The following is a 25,746-nucleotide window of genomic DNA, read 5'->3' on the forward strand; positions in this document are numbered from 1 at the left end:
CTCATGCTCCCAACACACCTGACACATGCCTCTCCAAGGTGACCCAAGCTCACTGAGCACTCTCCCATTTCTCTGCCTTGCTTGTCCCCTACCCTCAGCCTTGACATGCTTCTTGCTGCAGGACAAATTCCTCTCCATCCTTAAGAAATATCCCAGCTGTCAGTTCCTCAGAAGACTGCCCCGACCTGCCCAAGCAGAACCAAACTTTCCACTAGGCTCCCACGGTCTTGAGGAATTCCTTTTTCTTAGTATATATGATGATCATCTGGCCCTCCTTATCACAGCTGAACTGGCCTTTTCTATTTTTGAATTGGTAGAAATAACTTTTATGGCTTCCCAGGTGGCTCAGTGGTAAAGACTCCGCCTGCAACGCAGGAGACTTGGGTTTGATCCTTGGGTCAGGAAGATCCCCTGGAGAAGGGAATGGCAACCCACTCCAGTATTCTTGCCTGGGAAATCCCATGGACAGAGGAGGTTGGTCGGCTACAGCCCATGGGGTTGCAGAAGAGTCAGACATGACTATACAACAACAGAAATAATTTTAAAAGAACACCTTTTGTCTTTTTCTTTCCTTTGTGATTAGCCATTGCCTTCTTTTTTCTTTATCTTCCACCTACTTCTGGCCCCACCATCTCCACAAAACTCAGCACCACCAGGAGAATGGGAAGATCAGACAAGGAGAAAAAGGCATGGTCAAATTAGTGGTGGCAAACCAGTCTGGTTTCTCTACCATCAGACTGACGGGGAATCCAAACTTGGCAAAAACACAAGACATTCCATCTGAATGACAGGAAATTGGAAAAGGCAAGATGAGAAGGAGAAATCAAGGCAGAGTGAGAACACTGGCAGACAGCTGCACAATCAAGCTAGGAGCTGACATGGGGCACAAAATAAATGCTGATTCACAGGCCACAGCAAACCCTGATGACAAGCAAAGGCACTGTGGCTGTCTTTGAGATATAGGCAGTGGAGCATCCCAGGTGGCTCTAGTGGTAAAGAATCCGCCTGCCAATGCAGGATACATAAGAGACACCGGTTTGATCCCTGGGTCAGGAAGATCCCCTAGAGCAGGGCACAGCAACCCAATCCAGTATTCTTGCCTGGAGAAACCCATGGACGGAGGAGCCTAGCAGGCTACAGTCCATGGGGTTGCACAGAGTCAGACATGACTGAATCGACTTAGCACTCACGCACACAGGCACCCATAGAGTTTAAACAAGAGACTCCCAGTGCTCAGTAGCTTTCAGAGCAATTATCCCATTATTCCATTTCATTATGGGGTGTCAGAGCTGGAGGGGATTTTAAGAGGCCAATTAGCCTTATCCATCCTCTAGCAGTAAATAAAAAAGGATACTGCAGCAGGCCAGCAATGTGCCCAAGGTCACACCTCTGAGTTAGCAGCAGAATGGGATGCTGTTTACTCAAACCTGCTACACACACACACACACACACAGATGCCCAGTAGACTCTTGGGGCCCTTGGGGTTCCAGGAGGCCTGGCATTTCAAAACCCCTCCATAAAGCAGCTTGGCGCCTTCCAGATCTTTCCAAGACTCCCAGGCACAGATTCCACAGCCCCCCACTCCGGCCAACCCTCTTAAAATCTGTTGCCACAGGAGCTAGGCTGGTCTTCACAGCGTCTTATCCCTATGACCAAGAGTGCCTAAGCTATTAACTCACCAGCAACACATGCCAAGTTGCCTCTTCTTTTGCACAAGACGTTCATTTAAAATCAAATTGCACATAAATCCCTCTAGTTTCTGCACATTTCCCTCAGCCCTCGGCCTTTTTTGGTCTTTTTTTCCCCCTCTGTGCTCCTAACCCTGTCTACTGCGAGTCTCTGAGATGACACACGGGCAGGGAGAAGCTGGGCTGACTGGGGGAGCATCCACAGGGTAGTGCTGGAGCCGGCTGGCCAGCGGGAGAGGGTTACAGGGATGGCCCGGCGCAACGACCCTCATAGAACCGGGAAGCCCCTCAAGCACTCTTCTAGAACAACTCCCTCATCTCAAAGCTGTGGAAACAGGAGGCCTGGAGTGCAGAACTGTCTTGCCCTCGCAATTAAGGAATGCGAGTTAGGAGAGCGCCCCCTCCCCCGTCCCCCCCCAAAAAAGTGGCCCTCCTCCCGGACCAGTTCACTGCCTGGACCGCTGCCTTTGGCTCTGCAGATGGGGAACCTGAGAGTTTAGAGAGCTTAGAGAGATGGAGGGATTATCCGTGATTCCAGAGCTACTAAGTTCGAGGTCCAGTCCTGGACCCACAGTGAGATGGGAGGACAGCGAAGGAACGGCGAGGTCTTTTTCACGCGGCAGGAGGCGCCAGCACAACTCCAGGGGGCGCTGTTCGCCTCGCCCCACCAATGTGTGCCCCGTGGAGACGGGACTGGGGTCGCAGGGATCGGGGGAAGGTGCCCCTATCCTCCACACGGACAGCTCATAGGTTGTTCCCCGGCATATTAGGGGCTCTCGTCCCTGTTGAGGTCCCTAGTCCCCATCACTGTCCGGGAAGCCGGGGACCAGTCCGAACGCCTTTCTCCATTCAGCGGGATTATCCCTTTTGAATTGTTAAAAAAAAAAAAAAAAGGCTGCAGTGAGAGAACCCTGCCTGACAACACCAAAGGAATTTTTCCCAGGGATCGGCCGAAAGCTGACTCACATTTAAAGACTTGCCCAAAGTGGTCATGCCCCTCTGAGCAAATACCACAGGCATGTCCCACCCCGCTCCCCGCGGCCCCGCCGCCAGGCCCGGCGGCGGCCCGGCCCGGCCCTCGATTGGACGAGCGCCGCGCTGCTAAGCGAGGCCAGCCAATCACGGTGCCGCTTAGCCGGGCCAGCCAATCGCGGGGCCGCTTAGCCCCGGTGCAGCCAACCGCAGCGCCTCTTAGCCGGGCCAGCCAATCGCAGCGCCTTTCAGCCGGTTGCTATCCGGACCGCCGGGTCCTAGGGAAGCACGGCGGGTGGCAGTCCCCGCTCGCTTCCTGTCCTGAGGGCGGGGGCGGAATGGGAGGCTCCAGCTGTGTGTTTAGGCAGGTAGGACCCGGGAGGGAACTGAAGAAAGGGGGCTAAGCCGCCTAGGAGGGAGGGAGACCTTGAGCCCCAAGTTCCCGCTGCAGCACGTGAGCTGCGGCGAGCTGCCATGGCCGGCGCTGGCGCATCCCTGGGAACCATTCTTGGGAGCCCAGACTGTCCGATTCCCGACAGCCCCTGAGCACCCGTCAGTCATCTCTCCCGCATCTCAGAAAGCAAAAAGAGGCACAGTCCACCAGATATCTGGAAAAAGATGTCAGACATCCGAGGTCTCTCCCGGTTCACAGCTGAATACACGTGTGAGCCTGACGGAGCCTCCACAAATGTGATTCTCGTTTTTTCCCCATGTTTAAAGACGAGAGGTTTGGACTCCCACAGCCGCCTCTTAAGATTCTGGTTCTTATCTCAACACCGAAAGGAGCATTGAGGTTTGATTCTCGTTTTCAGCCCAAACCGCTTTCCACCAGGCAGTGCAAGGGTTTTTTAACACATGAATGGAATAGTCACGCTCCCGCCCCAACACACACAAGCACACACTTAAAACCTTTTGCATACCCCGCCTTATCGCCCAGCCCCCGCCGCCCCCGCCGCCCCCCTCTTTCCTATACCTCCAGGGCCTTTGCACTGCTATTTCCTTAGCCACCGCCCCAACCCCTGCCTTAGGCGAGGTTTTGTCGCTCAGTCCTGTAGGAGGACTCTTGCTACCCTTGGATTATAGCCTGCCAGGTTCCTCTGTCCATGGGATTTCCCAGGCAAGAACACTGGAGTGGACTGCTATTTCCTTCTCCAGGGGATCTTCCCAACCCAGGGATCCAACCAGTGATTCTGGCATTGGCAGGCAGATTCTTTATCAGTGAGCCGTCACGGAAACCCCACCTCTCCCTTGGCTATGTCCTGACTCATCCATGACACCCTGATCTGAATTGGTACCACTGCTCTTCTCTCTTATGCACCGCCCCCCACCCCCACCCCCTGCAGTGGTTTTCCATCATAACACACACTGCAAACTGTAATTTTATTTGTATTTGTATTTATTTGCTGAATATCTCCTCCACTAAAAAGAACAGGGATGAGTTCATTTTTGTACCACATCCCTACCGTCTACCAGAGTGCCTGCCACTCAGTAAATGTTAGGCTGAATTCAGATTCAAGGAGTCTGCTTGCAGTGCAGGAGACTTGGGTTTGATCCCTGGGTTGGGAAGATCCCCAGGAGAAAGGAATGGCAACCCACTCCGTTCTTCTTGCCTGGAGAATCTTATGGACAGAAGAGCCTGGCAGGCTATATAGCCCCTGGGGTCACAAAGAGTCAGATACAACTGAGTGACTAACTCTTTCACTTTCAATTTAAAAATTATCTTAGGAGAGTAAAGAATTCTTGTACCCATTTGACAGATGAGGCCATAGAAGCTCAGACAGCTTTGGTAACTTCAGTTCAGTTCAGTTCAGTCGCTCAGTCGTGTCCGACTCTTTGCGACCCCATGAATCGCAGCACGCCAGGCCTCCCTGTCCATCACCAACTCCCAGAGTTCACCCAGACTCACGTCCATCAAGTCAGTGATGCCATCCAGCCATCTCATCCTCTGTCGTCCCCTTCTCCTCCTGCCCCCAATCCCTCCCAGCATCAGAGTCTTTTCCAATGAGTCAACTCTTCGCATGAGGTGGCCAAAGTACTGGAGTTTCAGCTTTAGCATCATTCCTTCCAAAGAAATCCCAGGGCTGATCTCCTTCAGAATGGACTGGTTGGATCTCCTTGCAGTCCAAGAGACTCTCAAGAGTTTTCTCCAACACCACAGTTCAAAGGCATTAATTCTTCGGCGCTCAGCCTTCTTCACAGTCCAAGTCTCACATCCATACATGACCACAGGAAAAAACATAGCCTTGACTAGATGGACCTTTGTTGGCAAAGTAATGTCTCTGCTTTTGAATATGCTATCTAGGTTGGTCATAACTTTCCTTCCAAGGAGTAAGCGTCTTTTACTTTCATGGCTGCAATCACCATCTGCAGTGATTTTGGAGCCCCCAAAAAATAAAATCTGACATTGTCTCCACTGCTTCCCCATCTATTTCCCATGAAGTGATGGGACCGGATGCCATGATCTTCGTTTTCTGAATGTTGAGCTTTAAGCCAACTTTTTCACTCTCCACTTTGGTAACTTACTTATATTCAAATAGTCAAAAGGTGACCAAACCTATCTCTGGTCTTTTGCTTCTGTTAGGCCATGGTATTATGAAAGCATAGGCCTTCCAAGAGATAGCAAATAAATCCTATAACAGACAAGTATAGCACTTTGGGTGCTGTGGTCTTCCTTCTGCTATCCAGGACTCTTTCCAGTCTAATGAAAGTTCATTCACTTGTTCATTCTACAGATATGAGTGGAGCACCTGTTATGATGAGCCCAGCAGCACAAGGGTAACCAGAAGAGTTCCCATCCAGAAGTTACTGGTAAGTGTGAACTTTGAGACCACAAGCTATCTACTAAAGAGCAGAATCCACTGTGTTCATTTATTAAAAAATTCGGATATTCTCCTGATATTTTGTTGATCTCTGTGTCTGTTCTAGTATGCAGTAGGATTAGCCTGTATTTTTAATTAACCTAAAAAATGCATCTCCATGCCTGGAATATATATTTTTAAATTAATCCTATTGTTTCTTTGGATTGGCAGTGAGGTCTGGGGACCAACCGTGGTTATTTCTAAAGGAGAAAGATGCTACAGTAGAGAAGTGTACACATGTCAAGAGACTTTTCTGGATCCCATTCCCTTAACTGTGCTCTAGAAGCAGGCTCTGCTCTGTGTCTCCACCTGAGACACACACACGCATCAGCACCACCATCACCGCCACGGCCAGCACTGTTGTTGCTGCCACCAAATTGCTGAGTCAAAATGACGTAAAGGGGAGAGGAGAGAATACTCAGACCAAGTCCCAGCTCCTCACAATAGCCAAGCCATGTGACCTCTGTCTAGTGTCTGCCCTTCCAAGCTCCAGGCTCCTCCTCTGATCCCAACACTTTCCAGCTCTGAGGCATCTATGAAATGAACTGGCTCCATTACTTTATTCTCTTACTTATTCAGTAAGCATTTATTAATCATACACCAGGCATTCTGTCCAGTACGGGGACTACAACAGGGAGTAAAACTAACCAAAGTCTCTGTCCTCAGAGAGTTTATGGTCCAATGAGGGTACCTAAACAGTCACTGATCAAACAACCACCACACACACAGAAAACTGAAGCGAATGCCTCAGGGTGATCACATTAGTGTGTGCACCAACCCAGGTGACAGGAAGGCTCCTGCAGAGTGGAGAAGAGATGAGGAGGAGGATGGAGAAGAAATAATGATGAGGAAGAGGTGATGATGGTGGAGAAGAGTTGAGGATGGAGAAGAGATGATGGTGGATAAGAGATGATGGAGAAGAGATGGTGATGATGGAGAAGAGGTGATGATGGTGGGGAAGAGGTGATGGTGATGGAGAAGAGATGACAGTGATAGAGAAGAGATGACAGTGATAGAGAAGAGATGATGGTGGAGAAGAAGTGATGATAGTGGAGAAGAGGCAATGAGGAGAATGGAGAAGAGATGATGTGGGGAAGAGATGATGATGATGGTGGAGAAGAGATGGTGATGATGGAGAAGAGGTGATGATGGTGGGGAAGAGGTGATGATGGTGAGGAAGAACAAGAAGCTGTTAAATCGGAGAGTCTATCAACATTGGTCACTCTTCAAAGCCTAGTTCTTTATTTTTTTTTTTTCCATTTTCTCCCAGTAAAAACTGCATGTGAGGTTGTAAAACGCAGCCCTTCCCATGCCTAACATTGCACCAGACTTGGTCTTTTTGTGCTCACACTGGTTCCCATTCACTCTGGAATCTGGACACCCAGCATGGATCCTAGGTCCGAACATCTGCAAAGGTGTCTATATCTTCTCTCACTGTCCCCTCAGCTGTGAACTGGTGTGGGGTGGTGACCATGCATTCTGGCCTCTGTGGCTCCTTGGGAGGGGAATCTCTTCCTTTCCCTTGGACTGGCTTCCAGCACAAGTATCACTACTGATCTTTGACTCCTCCTGCAGGCAACACGGGGGAGGTTGAGAGCCTGCCCTGTGGACTCCTCTGTGGGCAGAGCTGGTGGGGAAGGGCATGGCGAGCAGGTCCGTTTCCATGGTCACACTTGGCCCTGGACAGAGCCGCTTCCCTGAAGTCAGTCAGTCCCTGCTCCGGCCCATCCTTCCCTTCTGTTCATCCTTCCTGTGAGCCCCAGAAAGGCCCCTGGCCTGATGCACTCTAAGTTTCCAGTCCTTTCTCTCCCTGTCTTTCTATCTCTCTCTCACAAACACATACACAGCCTCAGGCTGTGGTATTTCCACTGAAGGGGAAACACATCAGTGCTCCCTGTTGTTCATCCTGTACAAAATGAGTCTTTTCTACATGAGACAAGTGGTTGTGTATAGATTCCAGTAGTCATGTATGGATGTGAGAGTTGGACCATAAAGAAGGCTGAGTGCCGAAGAATTGATACTTTCAAACTGTGGCGCTGGAGAAGACTCTTGAGAGCCCCTTGGACAGCAAGGAGATCAAAGCAGTCAATTCTAAAGGAAATCAACCATTCATTGGATGGACTGATGCTGAAGCTGAAGCTCCAATACTTTGGCCACCTGATGAGAAGGCCCCACTCACTGGAAAAGACCCTGATTCTGGGAAAGACTGAGGGCAGGAGGAGAAGAGGGTGACAGAGGATGAGATGGTTGGATAACATCATCGACTCAATGGACATGAGTTTGAGCAAACTCCGGAAAATAGTGAAGGACAGGGTGGTCTGGTATGCTTTGTCCATGGGGACAAAGAGTTGGACATGACGGAGTGACTGAACAATAACAACATGAGAAAATATGTGTGTTCTTGGCTCCTGAGTAGTTCACAGAGCTGCCCCCTTTAGTCAGCATTTTCTTGGATTCCTTCCTCTGACAGCACCTGAAAAGGTAGCCGAGCCCTCAGTTCCTCCTGTGGGAGTCCCAGTGATGCCCCAGCGTACCGCCTTGGGGACCAGGAGCTCCACACCAGAGAACATCATCCCGGTTCCCCTGGCCTCCTGCTGCCTGGGGCCGTGGCAGTCCCTGGTCCCGGGAGAGTCTAAGGGAGAGGATGTGAACAGCTCTAGGCCCTCCTGCTTGCGGTGTGTGTAGAAGGGTAAGCATCCTCTTTTTGATAAAGGCAGCACTGATTGAGAGCCCTGAGACCCCTATACCAGCCACTTAACCAACAGGCAGGGTGCGGGCATGGCTCTGGTCTGTGCTGCAGAGAGAGTGGGATGACTCTGATCAGAAAATGTGAACACAGGCTTGACCCAATCAGAAAGCAGCAAGCAAGATAGCCTGGCCCTTCCAAGGTTCCATTCATTCTTTCCTTCATCCACTCAGCAGGCTGGAAGGAGTTATCCAAAAGCAGGGTCACACTGCTACATGTATCTGTGAATTCCTGCCTCGGAGCACAGTGCCTGTTCAGTGAGTGAGCCCATTTGGCATCTATCCACCCCATGCCATGCGTGGCCCTGGAGGAACCAAGGTGGGCACAGGACACGATCCTTGCCTTCTTGAACTCAGCCTGGGGGTCAGCGGTGGCACAGTGATGGCCTGAGCTGTAACTGTGCCAGGCTGTCAGTGACCGTGCTGAGGAACGGCCTGAAAACAGGCCCTCAAACCGTCCGGGGACTCCACTGTCCAGATGAGCCCTTCTCAGACCTCACTGATTCCAGCAACAGGATTCAAGTCTTGGCCACTCTTCGGCCTCCCTGGGGTCCCACGGCCCATGCCTGTGGCCTGCTTTCTTCATAGAGGTGGGTACAGATCTGACATTGGAGTTGAGATGAATTTTCCATGCCCCAACCCGCTGCTGTCTGATTGCACGTGTTCTCAAGCCTTCTTGAGCCTCAGTTTCTTTCTCTTTTTAAAAAAGACTTTTTTTTTTTAATGTGAACCATTTTAAAAGTCTTTATTGAATCTGCTAAAATATTGCTTCTGCTTTGTGTTTTGGCCTCAAGGCATATAGATCTTAGTTCCCCAACCAGGGATCGAACCCTCACCCCCTGCAAAGGAAGGTGAAATCTTAACCAATGGACCAGCCGGGATGTCCTGAGCCTCAGTTTCTTAACTTACGAAGCTGACAGCCAACATGGCAAGCCATTTCCCTGTGGAACGCTCAGTTTTGACTTATTGGGTCCTCTCAGCACAGCCGGTCTCGGGTTTCCAGATAAGAAAGTGAGGCTCAGGGAGGAAGCAGGCCATCCACAGGGGCAGGAGCCGACTTCCAACCCTGGGAAGCCGCTCCCACCCCAGGCCTGCCTCTGGCCTGCGCCCCGCTCTCGGGCCCCTTCCCAGGCCCCCTCGCTCTCCGCCTCGCAGGCCAGCTGCACCCAAGCAGAGCACGTCTCCTGGCATCACGGGCCTTTCAGAAACACGGGTCCCTCTGTCTCTTTCCCCAGGCCTCGACCTCAAGTCCAAGCCCAGACTCCAGGCGCGTCCTGCCGCTCCGCCCCGCCCCCTCCCCTTTCCTGGGCGCGCAGCCTCAGGTCAGTGGTCAGCGGTCAGGTCCTCTGACCCGTCCCCTGCAGCACTCCCCTTTTCCCCAGCCGGCCCGGCAGTCTTTCAACCTCAATTGACTCCTGCTGTTTTCTCCTCTCCGGCTCTCTCATTCGGCTTCCTTTGCCCCTTTCATCCCTGCCCCCTACTCGGCTCCCACATCCTGCCCCGGGGCCCTCTCCCCGGCCCCAAGAAGTCTGTCTCGGTATTGTTCTCCAATTTCAACATTAGCATTCTCAAAACCCGCATTTGCATTTTGATGGCTCCTGTCCCAGCTAGACAGGGGTACACTTTGATGCCTATATATTTTGGAGAGGAGTGCTTTCTGTTGTACAGCAGCTCATTTTCCACTTTGATTCAAGCGCATTCTTTGGTTCCGGCCCTGATATATACTCTGGGCCAAGACAGACTGTATGTAGCCAGCACCTTTAGGCTATGCTGGGGCCTTTCCGATAACTGGAGCCTCTGCCGGCAGGAGCACCGGGGAACAGAAGTCTCACTTCCCACGCCTCCCAACCCCGCTCGGAACATCAAAGCTTCTTGCAAGCTCGCATCTGCAAGCAGTGTTCTCTCCTCCCAGGCTCCAAGGCCTGGCCTCCAGCATTCCATAGCATGACTGGGAAGCCAGGGACTGGGGTTTGCGGCATCACCCCTAGCCAGGACACCCACCTGAGATACAAACCATCCAGGGCCTTGATTCTAGGAAAAGCCACAGGCTGGGATAAAGATGCCTTGTCGGCCCACCTTTCTCTGTCTGTAGCCTAAAGACCCAGGCTTCCCTGGTGGCTCAGACAGTCAAGAGTCTGCCAATGCAGGAGACACTGGTACGATCCCTGAGTCAGGAAGATTCCCTGAAGAAGGAAATGGCAACCCACTCCAGTATTCTTGCCTGGAAAATCCCATGGACAGAGGAGCATGGGGGGCTACAGCAATGGGATCTCAAAGAATCGGACACGACTGAGTCACACACACACACAACCTGAAGACCCTCTGGGTTTGAACGAAGGCGAAAAAGTGACAGGGCCCAGGCTGGCTTTGCATCTAGGGCAGGGGTGTTGGGGCTTTCAGTTTTTCTGTGCCTCTGGGCTGCTGGGGTTCGGCCAGAATGACAACGGCCAAGTGCCAAGCAACAGAGAGAAAGGAGTCTCCTGCCAGGTCTCCGGGGGGTTGGAGGCCACTTCTTACCGAGGTTTGGGGAATTGTGGTTTGCATGGCACGGCTTCCTGGGGTTGCCTCCCAGCTTCAGAGTGATTCATGACTTCTGTTCCTTTAAGAAGCTCTCCCTTTCCACCTACAACTGAGTTATTTCATGCAGGAACCCTACATAGCATCTTATATGTATGGCATGGGGCCAGGGGGTGTGGATATGGAGGTACTTGGACTGGGGAAACAGAGGCAGACAGTGGGGGCGGTGGGATGGGACGGGGGGCAGTGTAATCCTGAACAATTGTGACTCCAGGGCGCCAGGGGGCCCAGCCAGGACAGCAGCAGAGGAGACAAGAGGAAATCTTGATTCCTCCAGTTTTGTCAGGATTCAAATCGCATTGCTGGGAAGGGTTCTGTGATCCTGTCTCTGTGTTGGTGACTGAGGTTGATGCCAAAAAAAAGGAAAAGAAAATAGAGCTTGGTCAGCCTAAAACTCCAGGTATTTATGTGGGAAATAAACAATGCATCATAATATTAATAATTACTGCCTATGGATCACTTGTGCTTCCCAGGTGGCACTAATTACCTGCCTGCCAATGTAGGAGACGTAAGAGACACAGGTCTGATCACTGGGTCAGGAAGATCCGCTGAAGGAAGGCATGGCAACCCAGTCCAGTATTTTTGCTTAGAGAATCCTGGTGGGAGCCTGGTGGGCTACAGTCCATGGGGTCGCAGAGTCAGACATGACTGAAGCAACTTAGCACACGCGGATCACTTGCTTGTGTGGGATGTTTTTATGTATATTATTTCTAACTTTCACAGCAAGGTTGTATTCTGGTGCCAATTTCACAGATGGGGGAAAAGGTTCCTATTAAAGGGTCCAAGGTCATACAACTTGGACATTGTTGAGCCAGAATTTAACACCCATTCCAAGTTCACAGCCCAGACTCCTTCCCTGGCACCGAAGTGCAAGACAAGGCTGGACCCAAGTTCCCCTGGATGTGAAATAACCATATTCAGGGGAATCTTGGGAAGCAGGGCCTCTATCCCACTGTGGGGATAGGAACTGCATCCCAGAGGGGTGGGTGTCTCTGGGGAGAGACACCCAGGAGGTCATGAGGTGTAGAAGCTCTGAGATGACCAAGAAATAGTGAGTCATCCTATTAACTGTTAGGGGAAGCACACTGATTGAAACCGTCCACCCTGGCCAGGCACCATAGTTACCATTTGCATGAGTTATTTTATAATAGGAGGTCTGATAAGGAACACAGAGCTAATAAGCTACCACCAACTGCAAGAGTTCGAAAAAAGTCAAAAGGAGACGAAACGTGTCCGACCACCTCCCAGAATCCTTCTTGCTGGTGTCCATTTTGGCTAAGCAATGCGTGTGCCACCAGGAAGGACCCTGAGTCAGAATGATTGGCCAAAGACAACGCAGAAACTAATCCCATCACCTTAAAACCCAAGACTGCAAGCCACGTGGTGGAGCAGTCCTCCTGAGTTCCCTTACCCTACTGCTCTCTGCCCAGGCGTCCCTTCCCAATAAAGTCTCTTTGTCAGCACAGGTGTCTACTCGGACGATTCATTTCTGAGTGTTAGACAAGAGCTTGCTCTCGGGCCCTGGGAGGGCTCCCCCTTCCTGCAACAGTACTGAACCAAACTTGGGTTCTCTCCCCTGTGTAAAGCCAATCTACCGACCCCAGGCTGTGGGGAAGGAAAGCGAAGTGTCTATTGCAGGTGCCAAGCAAGGAGCCCATGTAGTTAGTGTTTGAACCACTCAGAGTTCCTGATGGGGTTCAGCATCTTTAAAGGCCAGGTGAGGCAGGGGCATCCCGGGATCTGTGATCAGCTAGTGCACTGTTCTCTGATTGGTTGATGGTGAGGGGACAGGATAGTGTCACAGGCATTCACATGATCAAGCCTTAGGTTCCAGGAGGCCTGGGGGCTATGTGCTCATGGTCATCAAGTCGTTGTCTTCCTTTTGATGGTGGTTTTTGTATTTGTAAGAAAAACTCAGGAAATGTGCATCAGATACTATTATCTAGGTCCTTCAGAGAGGAGCTACAGCAGAGGATATGGGGGAGGGATTTGGCCCTGGGAAGGCCCCATAGTGTCCTGTGTGTGTGTGCGTGCAAGCTCAGTTGTATCTGACTCTTTGCGACCCCATGGACTGTAGCTCACCAGGCTCCTCTGTCCATGGGATTTTGAGGACATGGGATTTTTCAAGGTCACAGGGTCCTGCTCAGGTATAATCTTGGGGTTTAGGATCTGAGAAGAAGGAAACAGAGACTAGGTTGGCACCAGAACACACAAGGCTCTGCAGGCACCAGGACATGTTCTGTAGGTGTTAGGGGACCAGGGAATGTGTTTGAATAAGACAGTGACGTGAGAACTCAACAAGACATTGGTAAGGGGTCTTGGGATGAGGAGAGAATAAATGACAACAGGAGACTCAGGTTGTTGAAATTCCAGCACGGGCCAAAGAGATCTAGAACAGAGTAGCCCAAGAATGGCAGGATGGTGTTAAGTGTCTGAAATGATTTGGGGTAGAATGGGGGTCTGGAGCACGAGGCGAGGTGTGAACTGGAGCTTCAGGTGTGGAGATGGCAAGTGAAGGTAATGCTTGAGTGGACTTCCCTGGTGATCCAGTGGCTAAAACTGTGCTTCCCAATGCAGCCAGCCTGGGTTTGACCCCTGGTCAGGGTACTAGATCTCACATGCTGCAGCGAAAGATCCTGCATGCTGCAACGAAAACCCAGTGCAGCCAAACAAATAAATAAAAATATTTTCAAAAAGTGATCCTTGAAACCCTAGAAATGGATTTAAGCAACAAGGGTAACAGAAGACAAGAGAGGTCTTGTCACAAAGGTCAGAGAAGCCATGGAGATGGAAAAGAAGCTGTGTGGGTGGCTGGGAAGGGTAGAAATTCAGTTCCCAGGGGACTGCCTCGGTCAACCCTGTCTGGTCCCGACCTAAGACACAGCTACCAGACTGGGGTGTGACTTGGAGCCCTGACATGTGGCTGGCACTCGGAGCTCACGTCCCCTTTGGTGAAAGGTACGTAACGGCTGGAGAAGCAGAGCACCTTCTCGGGGCTCAGCCAAGGGCAGCTTGTGTGGTGCTGAGTGCTGTCTAGTTACCTGTTCTTTCCCAAGTTCAGGACCTCCTCAAGATCAGGGATCGGATCTTTGTATCGACACCCAGCACGTCAGTCATTCGTTGTTACTATTTTTAATCTATCCATCTCTCTGGCTGCTCCAGGTCTTAGTCGTGGCACTCAGGATCTTTTGTTGCGGTGCATGGGCCTCTGCAGCTGTGACACAGGCCCAGAGTGCATGGCTCTGGAGGCTCCAGTAGTTGTGGCGAGCGAGCTTAGCTGCTCTGAGGCATATGGGATCTTAGTTTTCCGACCAAGGATCGAACTCCCGACCCCTGCACTGGAAGGCAGATTCTTGTTTTTTTTTTCTTTCTAACTAATTAATTAATCGTTGGCTGTGCTGGGTCTTTGTTCCCGTGCGGGCTGTTCTCTAGTTGTGGCGAGTTGGGGCTACTCTGTATTTGTGGCGCACAGGCTTCTCATTGTCATGGCTTCTCCTGTGGAAGCACAGGCTCTAGAGTACTTGGGCTTCAGTTACTTGCGGTTTGTGGGCTCAGTAGTTGCAGTTCCCGGATTCTAGAGCACAGGCTCAAATGTGTTGGCTTAGTTGCTCCTCGGCATGTGGGATCTTCCCAGACCAGGAATCGAACCGCTTCCTGCTCTCTGCTTGGGTTTCTCTGCTTAGAATGTCAGCCTCCAGTTTCCATTGATGGGGCTGTGACAGCAGCTCAGCCATATGCTTGATGCCAGTTTCAAGTCGGGCAGAGGGTAGTTGGGGGCTTATGGGGCCAGCTGCGTCTCTCAGACAAGGTCGTGGAAGCAACCTGCTGCTTTCTGGACTTCCGTGGTCTCAGCTGGTGAGGCATGGGTGGGTAGGCATGGCCCCATGGGCACTTCCCACCACCGCTTAGTGAGGGGAGGTGTGGTGAGCAGAGAGCTTGGACAGGACCAGGGCTTCAGGATGGGCACAGCTGCTCCCTGAACCTGAATCCAGGTGCCTTTTATCTCAGCCTGGGGGTGAGAGGAGAGACCTCCATCCACGTGTCTGGTGAGAGGATGTGGGAAGGATTTCTTCCCTGTCATCAGTCCTTACAGAGCTGGCTCCAGGAGTCTGTTACAATGCCCCCTCCACTCCCGGTGGCTGTTTTGCCCGTTTGTTTGGGTGAGGCGAGTTGAAGGGCGGGTGATGAGTGTTTGGGAGCCCAGCCTCCCCCACCCCCGGGAGCTTGGCTGCCCCAGGCTCTGATAATGCCGGTGGCTGAGACAGCTACTGAGCTATCAGGCCCACTGCTCCCTGAGCTGGCGGCTCGGCTTTCATCTCTGTTTGTGGCCAAGGACAGGGACCCTGGGGACCAGCGCCCGGGCTGGCTAATGAGTAATGGGAGCCTCGCCTGTGTGTGGCCCTGGGCAGACCTCTGGGATGACCTTGAGGTTGCTGGACCTGGACAGACCAAGGCCTGGGTCTATTTCCTCTTTATCCCCCCCTGGCTACTATCCCTCCCCGTGAGCCCCCCACCCCCTTCACCTAAATACTTTGGTTTGAGGCATTTATGAAAGTTATTCCAAAGGCTTTCCTCCTCCAAACTGTTTTGGTTACCCAGAAGAAAGAGATGGGGCTGCTCCGGGGAGCCCTGTGGCCTCCAGTTACCTTCTTCTGAGTGTTTGTGCAAGTTTCCCTCCAAGGATGGCGAGCAGAGCCACCGAGGGGTCAGGCGCACACCTTCGTGAGGGCCGCGTCATCCTGGTCTTCCTTCCTTGCTCTGGTCGAATGGCTTCCTGCCTTTCTCTCCAGGGCCTTGAACGGCCGCCCACTCGGGAAGGCAGCTGTCTTCACTTCCTCCTCTTCTTCCTCAGCGGGTGGCTCCCGGGCTTGCCCACGTGCGAGTCTCTTCCCTGGTGCCCGTCACTGGCAGCACTGGGCCCTGGGCCAGGTACCCAGATCCTCTGAGCCGCACAAAGAGGCCCCCAGCAGCCCCTCCTGGGGCTGGGGGGAGCGGCCCACAGGGCAGGGCAGGTGTCCAATGCGAACGAGAACAATAAGATAGTCCTTCTATGTTTTGCAGCCTGTGTTGGTCCTCCTTTCCACCAGACTGAATGCATGAAACACGTGAAAAATGTTTTCCAAAGGAATAAGTGAGTGAATGAGTAAGCACGTCGCTAGTGGCAGCAAATACACGTGGATGTCTGTCCTCAGGGACTGAACCAGTTCCGTGATTCTAAAGCATCCCTGGGTCATGAGGCATTGAACTTGAGACAATACCCTAAAACAGTGGACTTGGGCTTTAAAAAGTACCAGAATGCTCTGTTTTATTTTGAGTTAGTTTTAGGGAGATTCCTATTTGAGAAAGGGCTCTGGCCCCTGACAAAACGTGACTTGGTTGTAGCGTCTGTATTTTGTTAGGGGCTGGATGGGTTTCTATGGGATGGAGAAACGGACGAACGGCAAGTTAGCCATCAGGGATGGGAACAGTGATTATTCGAGCTGTTGGGGTGTGGGGACTTCTCAGGGGTCTGCGTACCAGTGTGCCATGTGGTCTTAGCTATGCCCCTTACCTTCTCTGCCTCCACCCCCCTGTCCCCAGTCTGAGTCATGAAGTTCCACAATTCCCCATCTCCATGTCTTCTTACAAAGATCTAGAACTTGGAACTTGGCCTCATCACATCTGCCTTCAGCAGCCTCCCTGAGCAATCTTCTGTGAACATGACTGCATAGCTTTCTGGGGCCTTTAGAATAAGCGGAGTTGAGGGAGGGGGAAAGAAGAGGATGCAGATGCTGGGAAAGATAGAGGGCAGGAGAAGAGGGACACAGAGGATGAGATGGTTGGATGGCATCACCGACTCAATGGACATGAGTTTGAGCAAGCGCTGGGAGATAGTGAAGGACAAGGAAGACTGGCCTGCTGCAGTCCACAAGGGGGCAGAGAGTCAGACATGACTTAGCCACAGAACAGCAACAGAAGAAGAGGATGACGAAGGAAGAATGAACTGGACAAGTCAGCCCAAGGCAGTGAGGCCCGAGAAGGCCCCTCAGTCTCCCTCCCTGCTGTCCAGTCTCCAGATGGCATGCACTATGCTTCCTGCACAGTTAGGCTGTCTCCTAGGGGCTGGGCCTGTGGGGTGCAGAGGAGAGGTGGGCAAAGCTCGGTGGATTAACTTGCAGAGCTCTTCCTCATGCCCTGCTTTAGGGCAGCTGTTGCTTCAGGAAGTTCTGATACGCCTCTGGGAGTTGTGGCCAGGGCCTGCTGCTGGCCGGTGCTCCTCCGGGCTGCCTCAGCCCCTGGGGGCTGCTGTTTCTCAGCTGGGAGCCGGAACTTTGTGACGCATCCTGCCAGGAATTCCAGGAGGGTTGGTGACTGGCTCTGGAGCTTAGAACAGCTGCTTGGTGATGGCAGATGTTCCAATCTCACTTCCTCCAGGAAGCCTTCTGGAGTTACCCAGCCAGGTGCTCCTTTTCCAAGTCCTAGGGAGCTTTTTTAGAATTCCTTTGGAACACTTAACACTCTCCTCTTGTTGTCTCATGCTTGCACTGCTTGCTGTTTGTGCCGTGTGCTTAGTTGCTCAGTCGTGTCTGACTATTTGCCACCCCACGGCCTGTAGCCCGTCAGCCTCCTCTGTCTGTGGAATTCTCCAGGCAAGAGTACTGGAGTGGGTTGTCGTGCCATCTTCTAGAGGATCTTCCCAATCCAGGGATCAAACCCAAATCTCCCGCATCGCAGGAAGCTTCTTTACCGTCTGAGCCACCAGGGAAGCCCTTAAGCTTTTTAAGTACCTATTTTGGCCACTGGTGTTGGTGTTGACTTCGCAGCCTGGCTGAGGGTGCAGTGCCCCAGGGGACGGAAGTCCAGGAAGTAAAGCCATGGGGGGCAGTTTAGGTGAATGGACTTCACTGGCCTGCTAACCCTTAGGTCCCCTTTTCTAGTTTCTTGGCCCATCACAGCACCTTGCTCTGTGAAATACTAGTTGGAACAAACATGCTTTTTTACAACCTCGTTTTGGACTTCAAAGAGCAAGCCCCTCGTTAAGTTTCAAGAGGCACGCTATCAAGGTGGGTGGGCTCTCAGGTTTTAGAACTCACTTCTTAGATTCACCTGAGTCATCACTAAATGGCTGTGGGAACATGAGCAAGTTACTTAACCTCTCTGTGCATGAGCAAAAGAGGAAAAGGTTAGAAGCTGCCTCCTAGAATAGGAGGTTTGAAGGATGGAGCTCACATAAGTCTCTTTGAATAGTGCTCAGCTGTGCTCGCCCACCCCGATGAAAACATCTGTGCTCAGAACAGCATCGTTCGATCCTAAGTTACTGAGGTCCTGCTTCTCGACAAGCTGAGCTGACACACCTGTTAACAGAGACACTTTTTCTGGGTCTTCCCAGAATGCAAGATATACTGAACATCCACATCCACCTCCTCCCTACCATCATCATCCCTTGAACCTTTATCTCCAGTGACCCCCTGACCCTGACCCGGTCAGAATGTGGAGGCTCAGCCCTGGGGAAAGACAGGCTGTCTTCAGCCCAGGTGTGCCTGACCCTGGGTCAGCCTAGGCAAACATCTGCCTTCCGGGGAGGCCAGGCGATAACATTCCTGGGGCCCGAGTGCAATCCGGTCTGCTCTTGCCGAGAACCCTGTGTCAGGTGATCGGGGCATCCTCGCCAGCTCCGCAAGGCCCCTGGCTTGGCTAGAGGAGCTGCAGGCAGTTTGGGCATATACTCCCCAGCCTGGAGTTACATGGCATGCCTGTGTACGTGCAATGCCAGCTTTGCTTATGATACCCGCTTCCAGAGAATGGACGAAGCTCACGGCCTAGAGTGGGTGAGTCAGTGGTCAGGGTCATCTCCAAACTCTTCTTGAAAATATGCAGTTTCAGGGACTTCCCTGATGGTCCAGTGGTTAAGACGTTGTCTTCCAAGGCAAGGGGTACAGGTTCGATTCCTGGTTGGGGAGCTAAGTCCCACGTGTCTTGTGGCCAAAAATCCAAAACATAAAACAGAAGCACTATTGTAAGAAATTCAATGAAGACTTTTGAAAATAGTCCACATTAAAAAAAAAAATCTTAAAAAAACTGCAGTTTTATGGCTGATGCATAGAACGGTTTCAGAAGGAAGTCCCGTGCAGCTGTTGACGAAGACCTGGGTGAGAAAGCCAGTAAGTCCCAGTAACATTCCAGCCTTTATTTCATCCCAGGCGGTGTTTCATGTGCTGTGTGCGTGCATGCACAGTCGTGTCCGACTCTTTACAGTCCTCTGAACTGTAGCCCGCCAGGCTCCTCCGACCATAGGATGCTCCAGGCAAAAATACTGGAGTGTGTTGCCATGCCCTTCTCCAGGGGATCTTCCTGACCCAGGGATCGAACCCATGAATCCTGTGTCTCCTGCATTGTAGGCAGATTCTTTAGCGCTGAGCCATCGGGGAATCCCTAGGCAGGTGTTAGGTGTCATGCATAATTTCACCACAGCCCCCCCGCCCCAGGTGTGCTGGAGGACACAGGCTCAGACAGGGGCCACCGCACAACTTGTAAGTGGAGGAGATTTGAACCCAAGTCTCCTGGCTTCTGGCCCAGTTCTTAGTCCTCTTTTCACATCTGTTCATCCTGGAAGGGACCCCAGAGCTCATCCTTCCAGACTCGAGCCAAAGTTTTGTAGAACATTAACCTCATGGGATGCCCCCCGAGCAAGGGTTCTGTACAAGCCATCAACCTGTGAGGCACGGTGAAGGTGTCCTGCAGTAGAGACCCACGTGTCCTGGTGTTTCTGAAAGGTTCTTAACCACAGAGGGCCTGTGCTCGTGTAACAATCATTAACCTCCTGAGGAAGTGTCCTTCAGAACATCTCCTGGGAAATATTAATCAAGTCCAAGGTGTTTGCTTTTTAACAGGGGAACTGAAGCACTCAGTGAGAAAGGAACTGCCTGGGGGCAGCCGGCCAGTTAGCGGCAGAGCCGGGCAGACAACCCAGTCTTCCGGACCCTCAGCTATTTCCTTCTTCCACGCCTGACTGACGGTGTTCTTTAACGTGGTATAGACCCGGAGGGGACCCAGGGTGTGGGAAGACAGAGAGATTTTACCTCCGGCCGAACCCAGGTCGTGAAAAGGTCTGGGGAGTATTTGCATTCAACAGGTCAGCAAATGCGTGTCTTCAAGGGCTGTAGGATGTCTAGTGGCTGAGATCAAAGGCAGGGCTGTGAGTTGAGTTGTAGGATTCTAAGAAGGATTTCTGAAAGACAGAAGTGTGGAGACAGATTTTGAGAGCCCGAATCACTTTTCTTTCTCCATTTTAGTCTTTTATTGAAGTATAGCTGATTCACTGTGTTGCACTAACTTCTGCTGTGTAGCAAAGTCATTTGTATATTATATACGGCACCCACTCCAGTACTCTCACCTGGAAAATCCCATGGATGGAGGCGCCTGGTAGGCTGCAGTCCATGGGGTCGCAGAGTTGGACACGACTGAGCGACTTCACTTTCACTTTTCCTTTCATGCATTGGAGAAGGAAATGGAAACCCACTCCAGTGTTCTTGCCTGGAGATTCCCAGGGATGGGGAGCCTGGTGGGCTGCTGTCTATGGGGTCATACAGAGTCGGACACAACTGAAGTGACTTAGCAGCAGCAGCAGCAGTAGCAGCAGCATATGCAATCTTTTAAAATAGTCTTTTCCATTATGGCTCGTCTCAATACATTGAATATAGTTCTCTGTGCTATATAGGAGGACATGGTTGTTTATCCATTTATATATAAAAGCTTATATCTGCTAACCCCAACCTTTCAATCCATTCCTCCCCCGACCCCTCCCCTTGGCAGCCACCAGTCTGTTCTGTCTGTGCTGAGTCACTTTTTTTTTTTTTTGATACTGGCAAACATTTGAAATATCTATGTGTTTATTTTTGACTGCCCTGGGTTGCGGTGAGCGGGAGCTACTCCCTAGTGATGTACAGACTTCTCATTGTGATGGCTTCTCTTGTTGCAGAGCACAGGCCCTAGGGTGCGCAGGCTTCAGGAGTTGTGGCACACGGACTAAGCTGACTCGAGGCAACTCAGTGGAATCTTCCTGGACCAGGAATCGAATTTGTGTTCCCTGCATTGGCAGGTAGATTCTCAACCAACTGGACCACAAGGGAAGTCCCCGAGTCATTTTTAAAGGGAAAAATAATTAAATGTCGAATGTGAAAATCTTACTTTATTCATTTAAGAAAACAGTTTTGCACAGATAGGATTCCTATCAAAGAGCAGTTGACCCCCCACTCCCCAGGTGCCTTTCCCTCTCGTCCCCAGATGTGCTGAGTGTCTTACACGACCCACCATGATTCACCCACCACAACTGGCCCTGACTTCCTCTGCTCCAAAGTGAAGCATCAAGGATTCAGAAGTAACAACGGTACGCTTAGAAGGAGAAAAATCCATGTTTGAGTGCTGGCTCTGTGATTTGGGATCCTTCCATTTATCTTTCTGGGTCTCAGTTTTCCTGATGAAAAAAGAGAGGATTGAACCCAAAGGTGGGTCCACAGGCAGACAGCATCAGTATCACCTGGGCTCATTGAGAACGACAGCTCCTGGTCCTCACCCAAGATCTATTGCAAGAGATTTTCCAGGGAATTCGTGATGCAGAATCGGGCTTAGGAACACTGGACTAGATTATTTTTGAGTGCTTCCAGCAAATGAGTTGCTTATGCTTTGTTGTTGTTCAGTCGCTAAGTCATGTCTGATTCTTTGCGACCTCATGAACTACAGCACGCCAGGCTTCCCTGTCCTTCACTATCTCCTGGAGTTTGCTCAAATTCATGTCCATTGAGTCGGTGATGCCATTCAACCATCTCATCCTCTGTCACCCTCTTCTCCTCCTGCCCTCGATCTTTCTTAGAATCAGGGTCTTTTCCAATGAGTTAAGTTTTCCTATCAGGTGGCCAAAGTATTGGAGCTTCAGCTTCAGCATCAGTCCTTCCAATGAATATTCAGGGTTGATTTCCTTTAGGATTGATTGGTTTGATCTCCTTGCTGTCCAAGGGACCCTAAAGAGTATTCTCTGTTTATAGAAGGTCAATATTCTTGTCATAAAATGGAGATATTAATATTCTTCTTCCAAGTCATATACTGTATCAACATATCGAGGACTTCATAAACTGTAAAACTGCCTACAAATAATATCAATATTTGTAGGAAACAATTTTGATGCATAAAAACTTACTTTATAGGGAAAATATAGAAAACTTGCACCCAAGTCTGCGGGAATCTTTCCTGCATGATATTTGCACCAGACCTTAAGCTGGTCCCAAGCACAACTATAAAACTGTTGAACTTTTTACTTGGTCATGTATTTAATCTTTCACTTTTCTGGATTACCCACAGAGAAAGCTGTGAAAGCAGTTACACAAAGTCAATGTTTCCCAAAGTGTGTCCCATGGAACACTAACAGGTGTTAGGGGAGAAATAGCAGAGGTTTCTGGATCAGCTCCATTTGGGAAATGGTGCTGACCCAGTTTTACTAAGAATTCTGGGAACTTCCCTGGTGGCCCAGTGGTTAAGCATCCACCTTGCAATGCAGGGGACTCAGGTTCAATCCCTGGTTGGGGAACTAAGATCCCTCAGACCTGGAGAAACTAAACCCACGCACCGCAACTACTGAGCCCGAGTTCAGTAACTAGAGAGTCCGTGTGTCCTAATGAAAGGTTCCCGCGTGCCCCAGCTAAGGCCCAGCGCAGACAAGGAAATAAATACATAAACATTTAAAGAAAGTATTCTGAGAGCTTTCCCCACACTAATATGAACAGCAAATTTGCAAGAAAGCGAAAAGTGTGGTTAGCACTGCCACACATATTTGATCAGGAAGCCCCTTCATCGAGGGCCATCTCTCAGAACCAGGACAGTTTTGCATTAAGGTTCCAGCCACCTGGGGTTCATTCTTCTGAGGTGTCCTTCCTTTTCAGATTAGGACAGCTAGGAAAGCAAGACTCAAAGCAAACTGAGTTAAAACCTGGCTGTGGGCCACATGGGGAGCGTTGAACAAAGATGCCTCCTGGGGCATCAGTGTGCAGCCAGCCCCAGAGCATCCTTGGACCTGTGGTTGGACTCCTCCAAGGAATGAATCACTTCAGGCATCTAAGAGGGAGGAACGCTTTTGTGTGAAGAGGGCAGAGAAGGGGGAAGAGTGGTTGGTCCCTCAGCCTTCCTTGCATTGCTTCAGACTGTCAGGGATTCAGGGCTTCCCTGATGGCTCAGTGACTAAAGAATCCACCTGCAATGCAGGAGACACAGGAGATGTGGGTTTGATCCCTGGGTCAGGAAGATCCCCTGCAGAAGGGAATGGCAACCCACTCCAGTATTCTTCCCTGGGAAATCCCAGGGACAGAGGAGCCTGGAGGGCTGCAGTCCATGGGGTTGCAAAGAGTTGGACATGACTGAGCAACTGACATACACCGCACGTGTTAGGGCATAGACTCTCTCTTGGGAGGCTGGACCCTCCCCAGAGCATGGGAGAAGGCTTCTCAGATGTCTTCAGATGAACCTGAAACCACAGTCCTCTCTATGTCACGGAGGAAGCAGTCCTACAACCTCTCTGAATTTCATATTCTCCATGTGAATTGGTGGTACTCCTGGATGCCTCGGGTCCTTCATGGAGACATGATGGAAACCCAAGAGGCTAGATAGACAACAAGAATTTACTGTACAGTACATGGAACTCTAGTCAATATCTTGTAATAACCTAGAATGGGTAAGAATCTGAAGCTGTACACAGGAAACTGACATAATATTCTCAGTATTGTAAATCAACTATAGTTTAATTAAAAAAAAAAAAAGGCAACAGACAATGCTATATTTCTGGCTTTCCAAAGGTGACTGCAAGTGAGGCTATCAGGATTTTTTTTAAACACTTTCAAACAGTTATTTATTTGGCTGCACCAGGTCTCAGTTGTAGCATGTGAACTCTTGGGATCTAGTTCCCTGACCAGGGATAGAACCCGGGTCCCCTGCATTGGGAGCACCAGGGAAATCCCAAGGCTATTATTAATATGATCATTGATCTGGATTTAACATCCATTTTAAAACTAGAACTTAACATGCTAAGCGACTCAATCTCTTTCTTTCCTCCAAAGAATCTCTGTGCTACCTTCATACAGTTTGAAATAGATAGTGAATCAACATTTTATATATAGAGATATATGTATATATAGATACATGTATTTTAAAAATATATTAAGCAAAGGATCTGTGAAAAGGCAGGTCTGCATTGGGCAAGACGGGGCAGAGACCAACACAACTGTTCTGATCACTCAGCCTGGGCACCCCCGATTTGGGGTGGGGATTATCTGGAAAATTACCTCAGCTGTCCACTTCATTTTCAGTGCTTGCTCAATGAACCACTGTTACAAACATTTTTTAGAACCTTCCAGCCTGCTGCTAAAACTGGAGGTTATGATGACAGTCCTCAGACCTGGATGTGTGGAAAGAATTTCATTTTTTTTTTTTTAAATGCATGAAGTCCATTGGGTTAAAACTAATTGGGGGAAGACCATACCTCTCTCAAAGAAAATAAGATTGGTTATGAAATCACTGTTTACCAAATACCCATCATGTGCCAGGTATCAAACTAGCTCCCTTTAGAAGTGTCATCTCATTTAATACTCAGATCTGTTTAATTACTTTAAAAGTAGATAGGTGAAGAACTGGAGATGCCAAACAAACAGAAAAACAAAAACCACGACCTGCCCAAGGACTGCAATTGCTGGATTTGAAGACCAGTGTTTGCATTGTTTGTTGCTACCTTCATTCCTAGCTCCTTCCTTCTAAAATTTGAATCTTAAAAAAAAAAAAAAACCCACACTTTATTGAATTTGCCACAATATTGCTTCTGTTTTATGTTTTTCCGTTTTTTTGGCCACAAGGCAGGTGGGACCTTAGTTCCCTGACCAAGGATGAAATCCACATTCCCTGCCTTGTGAAGGCAAAGTCTTAACCACCGGACCATCAGGGAAGTCCCTGAATCTTTTAAACTTAGAAATCTCAAGGAGGCACAAGATATATTCTCCATTCGTCTTTCATGTGGAGACAACACAAGGCATGAAAAATTCTTAATTCCATTCTAACTGTGCAAGAAACAGCAGAACTCAGGCGTCCTAATGGCCACCATTCATGATTCATGGTCTGTCTGTTGTACCTTGTTTTCCTAAAACCAGAAGAGAGATTCAGTTAGGACGTGTTTCAGAGCAGACGGCTTCTCTGTGGAATTGTGGCGAGGTCCTGGGAGGGGCAGGAGACAGGACTCCCCGGGCAGACCTGCTCCTCTCTCTATGTCTGACCCTGTCCATCTGGGGACAAAACTTACACAGCCATTCTCCCCGCAAGCAAGCTGGGAATGTCCCCGTGGATTTATTCTGCAGGATCTCAGGCCTCTGAGGTTCTCCGCCCACCCTGGAAGGCCTCCTCCCTGGCCACTGGGCCAGTTCCCACCTCCTCTCCTTGCTGGGGCAGCCTCTCCCTGGGCCCCCTTGGTTTGGTGGTATGAAGATGATGGTGTAACAGAGAACTCCATCCAAGTGAGGTGGGGTGGAGTGCAGTGACCCTGTTCTTGGAGGATTCTTGGAGAAGAGAAAGGAGAGGAGGGAACTGTCTGGATCTGGTGTGAAGAAGGCGTCCTCCAACCTCTTCTCCAGGCGGGTGGTTTTGTCAGGAAAAGAGGGCTCCGTGTGCAGCCGTGGACCAGGAAGAGACACCCTGAACTGACCACGGGGCTTCCTCTGGGAAGGGGAGCGAAGAGCGGGTGCCTGGGCAGGGACATCAGAAAAGACTTTGGGCTTAGAGGCGAGGGTTTCATTGTTTCAAAGGCAACACTTTCATGAAGAAGGAGGAGGAGGATGGGGAGGGGAAGGGGACGAGGAGGAGGAGGGAGAAGGGAAGCCTGTTTAATAGGAAGGAAGCTTAGC

The 25,746-nt window shown here is 50.5% G+C and overlaps 1 long non-coding RNA gene across 1 annotated transcript; it reads left to right on the top strand.

Moving 5' to 3' along the window:
- The first annotated feature begins 2,893 nt into the window (after window positions 1-2,893).
- On the top strand, window positions 2,894-21,300 carry LOC112446627 (uncharacterized). The gene is made up of 3 exons (XR_009494647.1): window positions 2,894-3,028; window positions 5,393-5,468; window positions 20,799-21,300. It is a non-coding gene; the product is annotated as an uncharacterized lncRNA (long non-coding RNA).
- The last annotated feature ends 4,446 nt before the right edge of the window (window positions 21,301-25,746 follow it).

Source organism: Bos taurus, chromosome 5, assembly GCF_002263795.3.
Source record: "Bos taurus isolate L1 Dominette 01449 registration number 42190680 breed Hereford chromosome 5, ARS-UCD2.0, whole genome shotgun sequence".
Classification (NCBI taxonomy): domain Eukaryota; kingdom Metazoa; phylum Chordata; class Mammalia; order Artiodactyla; family Bovidae; genus Bos; species Bos taurus.